The sequence below is a fragment of the Neodiprion virginianus genome, chromosome 2 (assembly GCF_021901495.1).
Source record: "Neodiprion virginianus isolate iyNeoVirg1 chromosome 2, iyNeoVirg1.1, whole genome shotgun sequence".
Taxonomy (NCBI): Eukaryota; Metazoa; Arthropoda; class Insecta; order Hymenoptera; family Diprionidae; genus Neodiprion; species Neodiprion virginianus.
Genome location: NC_060878.1, coordinates 23,135,796 through 23,148,578, shown reverse-complemented (window position 1 = coordinate 23,148,578; position 12,783 = coordinate 23,135,796). Strand labels below are relative to the sequence as shown.

The window sequence follows — 12,783 nt, the reverse complement described above, 5'->3', positions numbered from 1 at the left end:
TGTAGAGCATTAAATTTTCCACAAAATTGCACCAGGAAATTTTTTTATTACATAAAGTTTTAAAGCAATTAACAGTTTTTTTTTTTTAAGAATTTCAAATTCTTGCATTTTTCCATATAAAAATTCGACTGTTTAGCGGGGCGTGTGAGAGTTATCGGAAAAATTCGGGGACAGCCAGATTTTTTACTATGTATGTTGACTACTTTTAGGGGGCATATATGTTATATATGGGGCATCCCATGCCAACTCACTGAGCCCGTGACCCCGACCAATTTAGATTTTCTCATTTTTGATGAAGCCTTAATATGAATAAATACTAATGTTTCTTGAAGACACTTATCGCTTATTGTTATTCATCTTTCAGAAATTCTGGAAATAAGCGCCGAAACAACAAAATTATAGAACTTGCATTGAAATTGTTGAAATAAAATGTTTGAATCCTTCTGGAGAAGTAGAAAAAACCGGAATCGCACTCCCGTTCTGAGCTTAAAATTATCGTTTTGCATCTCGAAATATCTATGAATTTTTTGATTCATAAAAAAAAAGGCGTTTTTGAGATAGCTTAAATAACGAAAAAACGAAACCATTTTCAACATTTTTTCGTGGTTTTTGAAGGAAGGTCGATCATATAAATCAGAATCAGATAAAACCAAATTGGTCGGAGTCACGGGCTTGGTGTATAGGGCATTCCATGGCAACTCTCCGAGTATATATATGAGGTATTCCATGTCAACTGAGAGGACATTTTCCCTGACCCCCGCCAATTTGCTTTATTATTTTTTATATGATTCTACAACCCAAAAAAAGCACTCGCCATTTTTTTCAGATTTTTCGTCCCAACAATTCTTTTTTTTAAATGTTACAAACCCTTTTATGGTCCTAAAAAAAACGTCATTTTTTATTTTTTTACATAGATCCACATAATTTCTGGGTCCCAGAACAAACATTTTGACCCATAGTTCAGACTGGAGAATTGATTTTTTGTATTTTTTAAATATTTTTTTTAGAGGAATAATTTTTCTTATTTTGTATGTATACAAATTGTAAATTTGCTTCATTATCTTTTATATGATTCTACAACCTAATTTTTTTTTTTTGTACGTATACAAAACATATGTTATGTTTGTAACATTTTTTTAAAAAGAATGGTTGGAACGAAAAATCTGAAAAAATGGTGAGTGCTTTTTTTAAGTTGTAGAATCATATAAAAACTAATGAAGCAAATTGGCGGGGGTCAGGGAAAATGTCCTCTCAGTAGGCATGGAATACCTCAAATACATTATATATGAGTGTAGAGAACTATATATGAAGAGAAATCAGCAAACTAATAATTCCGATGCCACGTTTGTTACAAATCAGAAAAAAGAGAAAAATAATAAAAATTCGAATGCCACTTGTGGGTCGCATGACTGGAACCAGATAATCACTGGTAGAACAGTTTTCTCAGTTGTATGAGACTCGTCATTGGATATGTTCATCATATCAAGGCGAGTCACGTGCTAGTGCTTAATTATAAGTTTAGTAAAATTAGCAGTTGTATCACAAACTGATTATAATCTATGAGAACCAATTAAGATGGAAGGAATTTTGTCTACTCCTCCCACTTCTGTCTTCAATTATCGCGATTACATGAACATAAGTTAAAGACCGCAGGCAGCTAACGAGCTGTGTGAATGCGATAATTTACGTAAAGTAAATAATTAGTAGCCAAGTGAAAAATATTTAAAGAAAAGGAAAACGTACGTCACTTTACAAATGAAGATACCGGTAACAAGTAGTTTGTATAATGTACAATGGTATTGAAATTTATATAATTTCAAACTGACTTTTTCCTTAAATTGCGAGAAAATAAAACACTAAAATCACGAACAAGAACTAAGGTATCAGTTTCTCATTTAAAATCGTTTTAAAATAGTAAACAATCTGATTAATTCGTATGATTTCATTCTGCAGTAACTCATTTTATACAGAAACTCATTTTTCACAAGATCACTGAAATACTTTTTTTTTATTATCATGGCATCGTTGAATATTTAATTTTATAACATTGCGCCGATATTGGTTATCATCGACAAATGGGAATATTCAAATGTATGCTTAAAAAAATCTGGTTCAGAAACTATGTAGAAAACAGTCTTCTGAATAAGATGGAGCTAGCGTAAAGTGAAATCGAACAAATATGCTAGAATCTTAACCATTTCTAAGCATTTTGAAACGAAGCATCGATATCTACGCTCGTGTTTATGATTCCAGTATATTTTTTATTTATTACTTTTAACAAGATTTTCTTAACAATTGCGAGGGTAAATTTAAATGGATATAGCGCAATGATGCGTTGCCCACCTGGACTACAGAAAAATGTCTATCCATTGATTTGTAATTCTACTATTTTCTGAGTGGACAAATTTATGAAGTTAATTGCGAAATGTATTCTAAACATCAACCTATTTCATCAAATATCTTCCACGTGAATAAAGTTAGTTTTATGCCAGCCTGATGTCCCAGTAGACCCTGACTAAACTTGAGACGTTCCAACTACCACAAGCAACCACCAGGCGTCATGGAAGTCCTTGTCATTCTCATGATAAAAGTATCACATAACTTGTACTAAAATGTGGCCATCTACTTGCAAATTCATACGTAGTATGATTTCATGGTCTATTTATTACATATACCACTTGTGTAGATATCTACCTACAGATTATCAGCTACTCATTTTGGTAGCCTCTGCTTCGCATCCGCACAAAACTAAATAATTCGTGACGTTATTTAAAAAATGAATAAAACTGAACAAACGCTGCAGGAGTTTGATCAGGTAGTGTCTTAAACACCTGCCCTGATAAACACGTCATGAGGCCCTAATCCAGATCTGATGAAAGCCTGATCAGGGTCTGAATATCATACCTGAACTTCGCTTGATCAGGACAATATATCAATCTGATCAGGTGGTAAGAAAAGCCTGATCATGAGCTTATATGAGACTGGTAGGAAATTTATAATCGGGAACTTATTCATTGTGCGGAAGGGACCGAAATTGTTTAACAATAAGTAAAACTTCAGACTTATACCTGTATTGGTGACAAAATTGTTTATACAAAATCGAATCGAAAAAAATAATTGTAGCGACGGTATGTATAAATCCAAGTCTGACAAACCCTGATTGATCAATTGAGGGAGGGTGAACTGATTGCCAGATACATCGCACTTTGAAGTCGAAAAATAGTCCGAGGCATACGTTCATTGTTGGGCAATCGGGTCTCTACGTATAATGTCTTTAGCTTCGTGATGAATTCACACTACACGAGAGGATGTGTTTTGTCATTGATTCATTCCAAAACCGATCAGCAAGGGCTTATCGGAGTCTACTAACAATCGGTGTCGGTCTGTATGTAACATCTCCGATGAAGAAACACTCCATTCTACACATTTATAAAGACTGTCTTGTTTGTCCGCATCATAATTGGACTCATCGAGTAATAAATTAGCTGTCCATATTGACAAACATTCACGGAAATATGTTTATTTAAATATTCCTCAGTAGATGTTCAATTGATTTCAAATTCTTTTGTGATATTCGTTTCCAAATATATTCGCAAAACTGTGCTTTTCGCAAAATTCTTGCCGAATCTACGTCGAAATTTTCTTTGTTCATTATGTGCCGCCTCTAACCCGTTGAACAATGCTCAAAACAATTGGTGTGCAAAACGTAATGTATTTGCTTCAAGTATGTTCTCAAGCACTTAAATACCTGGCAATGTGTTTGAAATTAATTACTGTAACCTAAAACTTTTTTTGTTTCAACTTTTTTGAGCAACCGCGATAATTGAAGGTATTCACAAGTATACCTACGTATTTTTTTCTTCAATCGTCATCACTAAGTAACATCTGAAAATGAAGTCGCGTTTCTTTACAAATTTGATAACACACCTTCCACTTAATCCAAAATCTTAACGGTTTGACAATCAAACTCGATGTGCAAAGTTTTAACAGACCAACATTGTAACTTCACTATCTCTTGTAATAACGAGAATAAGTAATAACGTAAATTGGCTAATAAGATACCTTCTTGATGACGGATTACACGTTATATAGTAGTATAACGACATACTCAAGGCTGTGTGAGGTCTTATTACATGTACTCTGACGACATTTCAGTGCACCGTATAAACACGCGTACGATATAAGATAAGCGTTTTAACGAAGAACCAGTGGTAAATATGTGTACCTTACATATATTTACATACATGTATTCCCAGCAGATAATGCAGTATCTTAACTTTTTTAAAGTTTAGCATGCGTGCGATCAATTTCATTGGAACAATGTCTGGTAACGGATGTCCTTATAGGTCATCAAGATGGGTGTAATTTCAAAAATTTGACAGCGGTCCGTCATCTGAATTTATGAATGCTGGTCATCCTGACAAAACTACGGCTCTTGCTCTCGAATTTTAGTGCATGCGTATTAAACCATTCAGTCATTAGCAATTCACTCTGTGTTCAGGCTGTGGAATTCAGAATAATTATATTTTCTACACAAACAATTCTTTATACTCAAGTATGTAAGTATGCAGCAAAGACTTATATAAAAATAGAATGTCGTCAATGATTCTATTCGAATCTACAACGAAGAAATCGTATATTGTGTTACTAGTGTGGAAAAGACGCGATTTCTGGCCAGTGTGAAGTTTGCAGCGTTAGCCGTATGGGGCGAGTGCTCCAATAGCAGAGTTCTAGTGTGATGAATTGATTATGAGAAATTCGAAAGTGCGCATGCGTCAACGAAAGCTCTAGTGTGTAAAACCAGGTATTTCAGTTATGCGCATGCGCACTGCTGATTGATTTCGTTCTTGATCGAAAGTGTAAAGGGAAAAGGAAATGCCTTAAATTTTTCTTGAGACTTGGACGATTTGCAATGCATTTTTAATTTCGGAAAACTTCGCTATAACTCTATTTCGACCCCCCCCCCCCCCCCCTCCTTTCACAGGCCTACCGCGGACATTACCCAGAAGAGTACGTTTAAAAGAAATTTTATGCAATAAAAGATTGATAAACAAGTAGTTTTTGTTTTTTTGTAAAATTTTACCGTTCCAGGACATTTGAAGGGTCCAATGACGGAACTAGCTTATACGTATGGAAATTATTGTCAAGAGGAAAAAATTGTTCTGCGGTTGTTCGTGATAATCAAGCTGAATTTCAAGTATAGGTAGCTATTACGAAGGTACGTAATTGACACCCATGAGTCGAAAAGACATAATGTTGCACGCGGAAAAATTAATTAGAATGCATCAATTTTAAAACTACGTATCGCAGGCTAACACCCATCACCCAATGTGACCTGGTCGTTAATCAAACCCCCCTCAAAATAGCTCCTAACAGATATGATCAGAAGAATCCTCAAAGCAATACAGAGATTAGGATTTAGATCTTCCGTATTTGATTTTTCAACGAAGTTGAGAACGGTCATAAGACTGTTGAACTATCGAAGTTTTTAACACAACTGGTTGCTTATTATTTCGTTGCAAAGTTAACATTTGCCCACGTCATAATATGTACCAACAGTCGAAGCTACTTGTAGATTGCAACACTGTTTTACCAGTGTCTTTCGCGAAGTCCAACTTCTATTTATTGCACGGAAATCTCCAAGTTTCAGCGCATGGTTATAATTGTTCAAAAGAAGTGTAATATTTACAAATTTTTTCAATACGGATACTTTATAAAATTGACCGATGTTCGTTGAAAGTAATCACAAAAATGAAGAAATTGAAGAAATTCGAAAAAAATTGCGGTCCTCTTGACGCCTTTCGACGGTAATTGGCGCTGGGACTGTCCGTTAAGGGAACCCGCAAGTGAAATTCGAGTCCTACAATAAATATGTGCTACACAGCCGCTAATTTTTTTGAACGTGGTTTTGGTTAAGAAACGATGTCCCACGTCGAAAAATATTTCCAGTAAAATTTTTGCCATTTTCGACATCGATATTTTTAAACGATAATGAATTTCGCAAAATCTATGCATAAAGTTGTTCGAAATAGTGAACAGGTCACGTTAAAAAATTGGCGAATCTTAAAATCAAGTATCAAAGGAGGAGATACGTTTTTAAGTAAATAAAAACCACTACAAGGCCGTTTTTTGTACTAACGAGCTCCTCAATTTCATGTTTTCTGACTTTTACTGTTATGACATATTTGTAGATCTAGAAGTGGCAGAAGCAGTAGGGATCGGGGGGGGAAAGTCAAAAAAACATGTATAGCGGTGGAGTTTGTATATTCATATAAATTTCATTTTTTTTCCTTCGAACACATAAATTTCGAAAGAAGCGAAGATTATGACGGAATTCTTTTTAGACGTGGGACACCACTTCTTATCAACGGCTTTGTAGGATATGTGTATCGTAGAGCTAGAATTTTACTTGCAGGCCCCCTTAATTCACTAACGAGATATCGCTAGAAATGTTGAAAATGGTCGAACATGATTCTACATGAAGTTCGATACATTGAGATTCAATGAAAACTAAAACTCTTATTTTTGGGATGATAATAAAAAATTCTATTCTTATCGGAACACAGATAAGTGAGAAGTTGAAAATGCACGTAAAATTGAAATACATATAACGACGCGGGGTGTGGTGCTCATTGCGATGTGTAAAGAATTGCCGTGGAACAAACATCGGTTTGCCTTCGCGGCCTGCGCTACAATCGTCTTAGCTTTAATTGCTCCGAGATATGCCCCTCCACCGGTCTATTTGCAGATCGCACGAAAGCCACGGTAGCCAATAATTTTTCTAGAGGTACGGGAATCGGAACGGCATCATTGGCTCCGCCACCTCGCGTCAAGTTATTACCTTATACCACTGGAAATGTGAACCAATCCTTTTTTCGTAATAACTCTGCATCATCGAACCAGAGAGAGAGAGAGAGAGAGAGAGAGAGAGAAAGGGAGGGAAATAGACAGAGCAGGCAAGCCGCAGGGACGCGCGCGGAATTCGTTGAAGGCTCACACGCGGCATCACTCGCCGCTAATATTTCCCCAAGAGCTTCTCTGCCTCCGCACCTCGCACGTATCACCAAACGAATCCTAGGATCAGTCCCAGTCCCAGCCCCGGGCTGAACGCGACACAACAATAACCAACGCTATCCGTGCATCCCGAACCCCGGAAAACGTTGCTTCGACACGTAATCGCCGATCGTAAGTCGCCCCATCTTGACTACACGCTAGTTACTTACTAGTCACACTGCGCACACACACACGCACACTATCTCTCTCTTTCTCTGAAATAGACTTGCCGCAAATATTTGGACTCGCCATGAGGCATCGAAATCTACTTCCTGCACTTTCCCGTTTATCGATATCCTCGTCACATATACTTATCATTACAACGTATTCCGAATATGTATATTGCGTAACAAGGTCTTTTCGGGCCGAGTGTAAGTTTGCAATATGAGTCGTAGGTGAAGTCGAATACGAATATTGCGAATACTCGAGGCGAAAAGACCGTTGGATTCTTCTCGCACACGATTCTTTATATAACGAGAGTATGTTACGCGTCTTTTCACGAAATTGAGGTTAGGGTCGCGTAATGTCAGGTTTGTTTGCGACAGCGCATGCGCGGAGTACAGAAATCACCAATTTTAACTCCTAGGACTTAACATTGGTCTTTTCAGTACTTCGCGCATGCGCATTCGTAGACTCACTCTACCGTCATAGAAACGGGTATTTTGCGTACCAAAAAGAACGCATGAAAAAACATGCTCGAGTTGTATAAAAATACTTGTATCATTAACGCGTCGTTGAATAGATAGAGTATCGAAACATGAGCATATTCAAACATACCGGGATTAGTTTTCTGTGAAACTCACCGCTCAACGCCAGCAGGTAGCCAATGAAAGCTACATTTCGCATTGTTGCAGTATATTCGAAATGTAGTTTCGGTTATCTATCTGCTCTCCTTCGGCGGTGAGTTTCATGGAAAATTTTCCGATAAATTACAACACCTTTATCATACGCGAGATAACTATGAACGCGAATAACTTTGAGTCGAATCTTCACCCGAAGGAATGTTGTACGTATTACGTTGCAGGTGGGTGTGATTACGCCCGTTACACGTTATATAGCATCCGACTCGGCATCTGTTCTTGCGCGTTGCTTAAGTAGTCCGCACGCAGTATATCTCTACGTGTACATGTATACCCTGAGACACGAATCCGAGTGTTTTCCGAAGATTGTTCTGCTTGCTTGTGCGACTATCTCCAGACTGATTCAACAAGCCTTGAATCACAAATTAGGCTACTTAAACAACACAGAAATGGTGATATGACAATCCCATTGATGCTATTGTCATATTATCTCACAATCGTGGCATATTTTGCCGCTCGTTGTTGCATTCCGAGCGATGTCCAATAACTATGCTCACGTTAATATTAAAAATTCCCCAGTCGAAAAATATCATTTAATTTCATCGTGTCGCATTCGCAGGCAGTTCTTTTTTGCCACTTCCAATACTGATATAGTCCAGTATTTCGGATCTGTTTGAATGTGAAAGTATTCGGGTTGACAAGATTTTTCTGTCATGAATTCGAAGAAAATTTAATAAGTAATTGAAAACTTATGCAATAGCGCGAATAGCCGAAGTTATAACGAAGTTCAAGTTAGTAACGCTATTGTAACACGACACTGGGAAAAACCATTAGCTTGCAATTAAGAAATGACTAGATATGAGCATACTTGGTATGTTTTAATTTGTTTATGCAGTCTACTATCCTTCAATATATGTCCTAATATATATATATATATTAGGGTGGGCCAAAAAAATCGACTATTTTTTTTTTCACTTTGTACTCCGAAAACTTGGTTGGTAGAGACCTCAAAAACATTTTCTCCAAGTATGAGCTCCTAATTTTAATAGGAAGGTCCTCCGCCTCGCAGTTTTCTATTTTTTTCTTATGGTGAGGAAATACATATCTCGGTATCTACTATTTATAAAAAAAAAATGTGTATTATATTTTCGTAGGAAATTGAATTCTCTACAAAAAAGGTCTCTTACAATTTTTTTGTACACCTCACTGTTCATACTACTATATTTCAAACGCTTCTAAATTCGCGATACAACAATTACTCTTGAAAATGTATCGTTACGTTAATGTTACGACTCTCGACAGCACGAGGCGAACAGGTCATGTGAGAACTAGGAATGGAGAGCGTAAAGAAAAGTCAGTGCAAGGTAATTGTCAGATTGTACATTTGATTTTACGTCGTGAAAATGCAGTGCTTTTTATGCATATATGTATAATGTATCCTGAGGCGCTCTGGGTGTGTAACACAAATAAGAAAGAAGTTAGAAGCATGATAAAGACCTTATCATACCAAAATACGACAGTGAAGTGTAACTATGCATTTGCTGATATGGATTATAAATTTTTGATTCGACTCGATTTTTATTAGTATTACACTGGCTTGAGTATATTAGGTATAATAATGTGACATATATCTATGGAGGATGTACGTGACGCGTGTTATAACCCACCGGGTACGTTTAATTTACAAAACCCAATGAATAGAACATAAATTTCAGGACACGAACGGTCAAAGTTTATAGGAAAATACGTGACTCCTAAACACCTCAAATCAGAAACCTTTATAAAAAAAATTACTGACAGCAAAATGATTAGGATTTTTCAGATCATATGGAAGAGTTATATTTAATCGGGTCCAGGCCCAATGAGGCATCGATATTTTTGAATTAGAAACTCTCTTTTTGGGAATACCATCCATTTCATACACTCCCGTATACAGTTATATCTAAAGATAATCGAGTTATCAATTGTAAAATCTTCGCGCATACGTGCCGTGTATAAACATGAGTTTAGATCGGTATCTGAACGCGATAATAAACAGACATCGACTATGGGATAAACAGCATATTTGCTTTTTCTCCGCAGAATCTCTGTTTGTTATTTGTTCCGCCGAAAGCTCCAATTCATTCAATTACCAACATGAAAATATTGTAAGTCTTCGTATTTCATTCTATACTGAACGTTATACAAAGTGGTCAATTAATTTCTCAGTATTGAAATTTGATTACTTTTTACGTACATAAACGGTCGAAGTGAAAAATACGCGAAAAAAATATTATTTTACATTGAATTGCAAACTTTCCGGAACAGCTGCACAAGGTGTAATTTTTTTATTGTTCTCGGCAAATTTTTCTTTCAAACTAACGTCTAATTCATACATTTGAAGCTTGTAACCACTTGTTTATACGTATAATAGTTATGTCGATCAAAAAGTTCAAATCGAAACATCTCAGATATCAAAAGTAACCCTTACAAATTTACCGGAAAGTACAATTTACCATCTTGATGAATTCAAAAATCATCGTATTGTGATACCATAATTGCTGAAATGATCGTCGAGGGTACGAATCGAAGTATTTCGTAGTCGGAAAAAAACTTGTATATAATTCGGAATTCAGCAGACAACTAGATCGGCGATTCAAGTATGTATGATAAATTTTCGGGAATTTATAGTGATCGGTAGCAATTCAATAGTTGGTCGATTTTCATATAATGAAAATAGCACGCGTCATACCGAGTAAGCCTAAATTTGTTTGTTGTGTTTTTCTCGGAAACAAGGCAGAAAACGATCGTTAAATTGCCTCGTAAGTTACAGTACAATATAGACTATGGTCACACTTTCTCTTATTATTTTTGAGCGATTAGACGGTTTTGATTTCAAAAATCTACATGGAAAGTATTTTCACCCAAACAATTCAAACGAACGCTTTTCGATTCAAGTACTGTTTCAAAATCAATTTTCTGCACTTGCTGCGTCTGTCACACGAATAAAAAAAAAAAACGGTTTCGCTCGATAAATTTCAAATTTATTGCATTAAATATTTTCTTTACAGCCAAAACCTGGCTCGATGTCCATTCGCAACGAGTGTGTTTCACGACTGATGTATCACGTGACACGCGTGCGCGGCAGTCGTCAATTTTGATAGGTTAGCTATCTGTTTTACAGCAGGCAGCTGTATATGACTGGGTGTGTCCATGTCACGTGATCCGCAAATTAGCTTATCCCTTTCACGCATACATTTTTCCTAACATGCGATTCACTTGAAATTTTGCATTTATGGGCTTCCGGGGTCGCTGATTACGAATATGAACTCGGAATTCGAAAATTCAAAATGGCGGATCCAATATCACGGACAAACAAAAACAACACGAAGAAAAAATTTGAAAAAATGTAAAATTTTTTGATGTGTATCGAGTTTGTGTCAAATTTCACATTCAGCTTTTTGATGGTAGATTAGCAGAAAGTACTTTTTTTCGTGGAGAAGAACGAATTTCGACCATTCGTTTACACGTGCTATTTCATGTAGAACCGAAAAACTCTGCAGTTGTTAACAAAACGGTAGTTCAATAAATTAAGGGATACAAAAAAAAAGCGTGAATTAAAGGATCAAAATATCGGGTATCTATTCATGTATAAAGCTGGATGAATTTGGCGCAGAACTCTGCCGAGCCTTTTGGAAATTACACACTATATATCGGCAGTAAACAGTAATAAAACACTCTTGTTCTAATGAAACAAAAGCAGATAATAGAATGCTGTGATGCGAAAATGATTCCACACGATTTTTTACTCCCGATTTATAAATGAGCTATTTCTAGATTCGCGATACGAGAAAATGATCCCTAAAGACTTTATCTTTTGGTTGTTGTGTGTTAAATATCTACCTACATAAATTTTACTATCAGATCAGTACTCAACATCTACTAATTTCATAAAATCTGAGCGACGTTTGCGAGTTGCGGAAAGAAGGTAAGCTGCTCCGGTTGAGATGGAAAGTCTGACATTGTACGGCGGCGTATCAAATTACACACGTGAATATATTCATCAGGTTACACCTATAACAGTAACTGGTAATTTCGCTATCTGTTTTTATGTGTTAAGTTTCGTTATCTTTTCTTATTGTCACAAGACTCGAGTGTTTTGTTGAACTCGTCACAGGCTTCTTGCGTAAGTACACGTACGTATGTATGAACTATACCTACGTGTAGTATACCTATACATACATGTTATACATACTTGCGTTTCCTTCACCTTTTATATCGTCAACATATATCATACATACCTGTATCTATCCCTGCGGAGACGCCGTTGAACCACTGAAACAATTCGCGATAAATCTCGGAGCATAGGTATGTGGTATAGTTTAAGAGGTTATCCGTCCAGCCCAAAAAAAGTCCCACAGGAGTTCATGTTATAACGAATAATGTTTATTAACGAATGGTGGGCTTTTGCATTTCTTTACATTGAGCGTCTCATTACGAACTTGCGCCAGTGGATTCGGCCATAGAAGGTTTGTTATTTAGAGAGGACGTTTCATACACATCGTGTCTAACTTGTTTGTCAGACCTTAGCCTAACTATTTCGCATTCAGGTTAAAACAGGCATGTGATGCACGCGATATGGATTAATTGTGTTCTTTATTGCATAATACAAAGTAATTCCCGTAACTAGTTGCAAAATATAATATACCCACCGTATCTCAAACCTTGGAGAACTGGCGGTTTCGTGAACAGATAAGTCGGGAAATACGTGATGTAATAGACTCTGCCTTTTTTTATACTCTATAAAGAAAATATTATAAGAAAATAGTATAAGGAAAAATATACGCAAACTCCAAAGATAACGTCAGGAGTCAAGATACTCTTATTACTTCCGGTTCTAGCGGTCGTATAAATAATGGTATTGCCATTGAAAATTGCCCTCTTCTTACCA

The 12,783-nt window shown here is 36.4% G+C and overlaps 1 protein-coding gene across 7 annotated transcripts in view; it reads left to right on the top strand.

Moving 5' to 3' along the window:
• LOC124298781 (V-type proton ATPase 116 kDa subunit a1-like) overlaps positions 1-12,783 on the top strand; it is an 86,045-nt gene that overhangs the window by 36,474 nt on the left and 36,788 nt on the right. The window contains exon 1 of one of the 7 annotated variants that reach the window (XM_046751257.1): positions 6,991-7,185. The exons of the other annotated variants lie outside the window; for them this stretch is intronic. The gene's annotated coding sequence lies outside the window, so the exon portion shown is untranslated. Of the gene's footprint in view, positions 1-6,990; positions 7,186-12,783 lie in introns of those variants that run through there. 7 annotated transcript variants of the gene reach the window in all.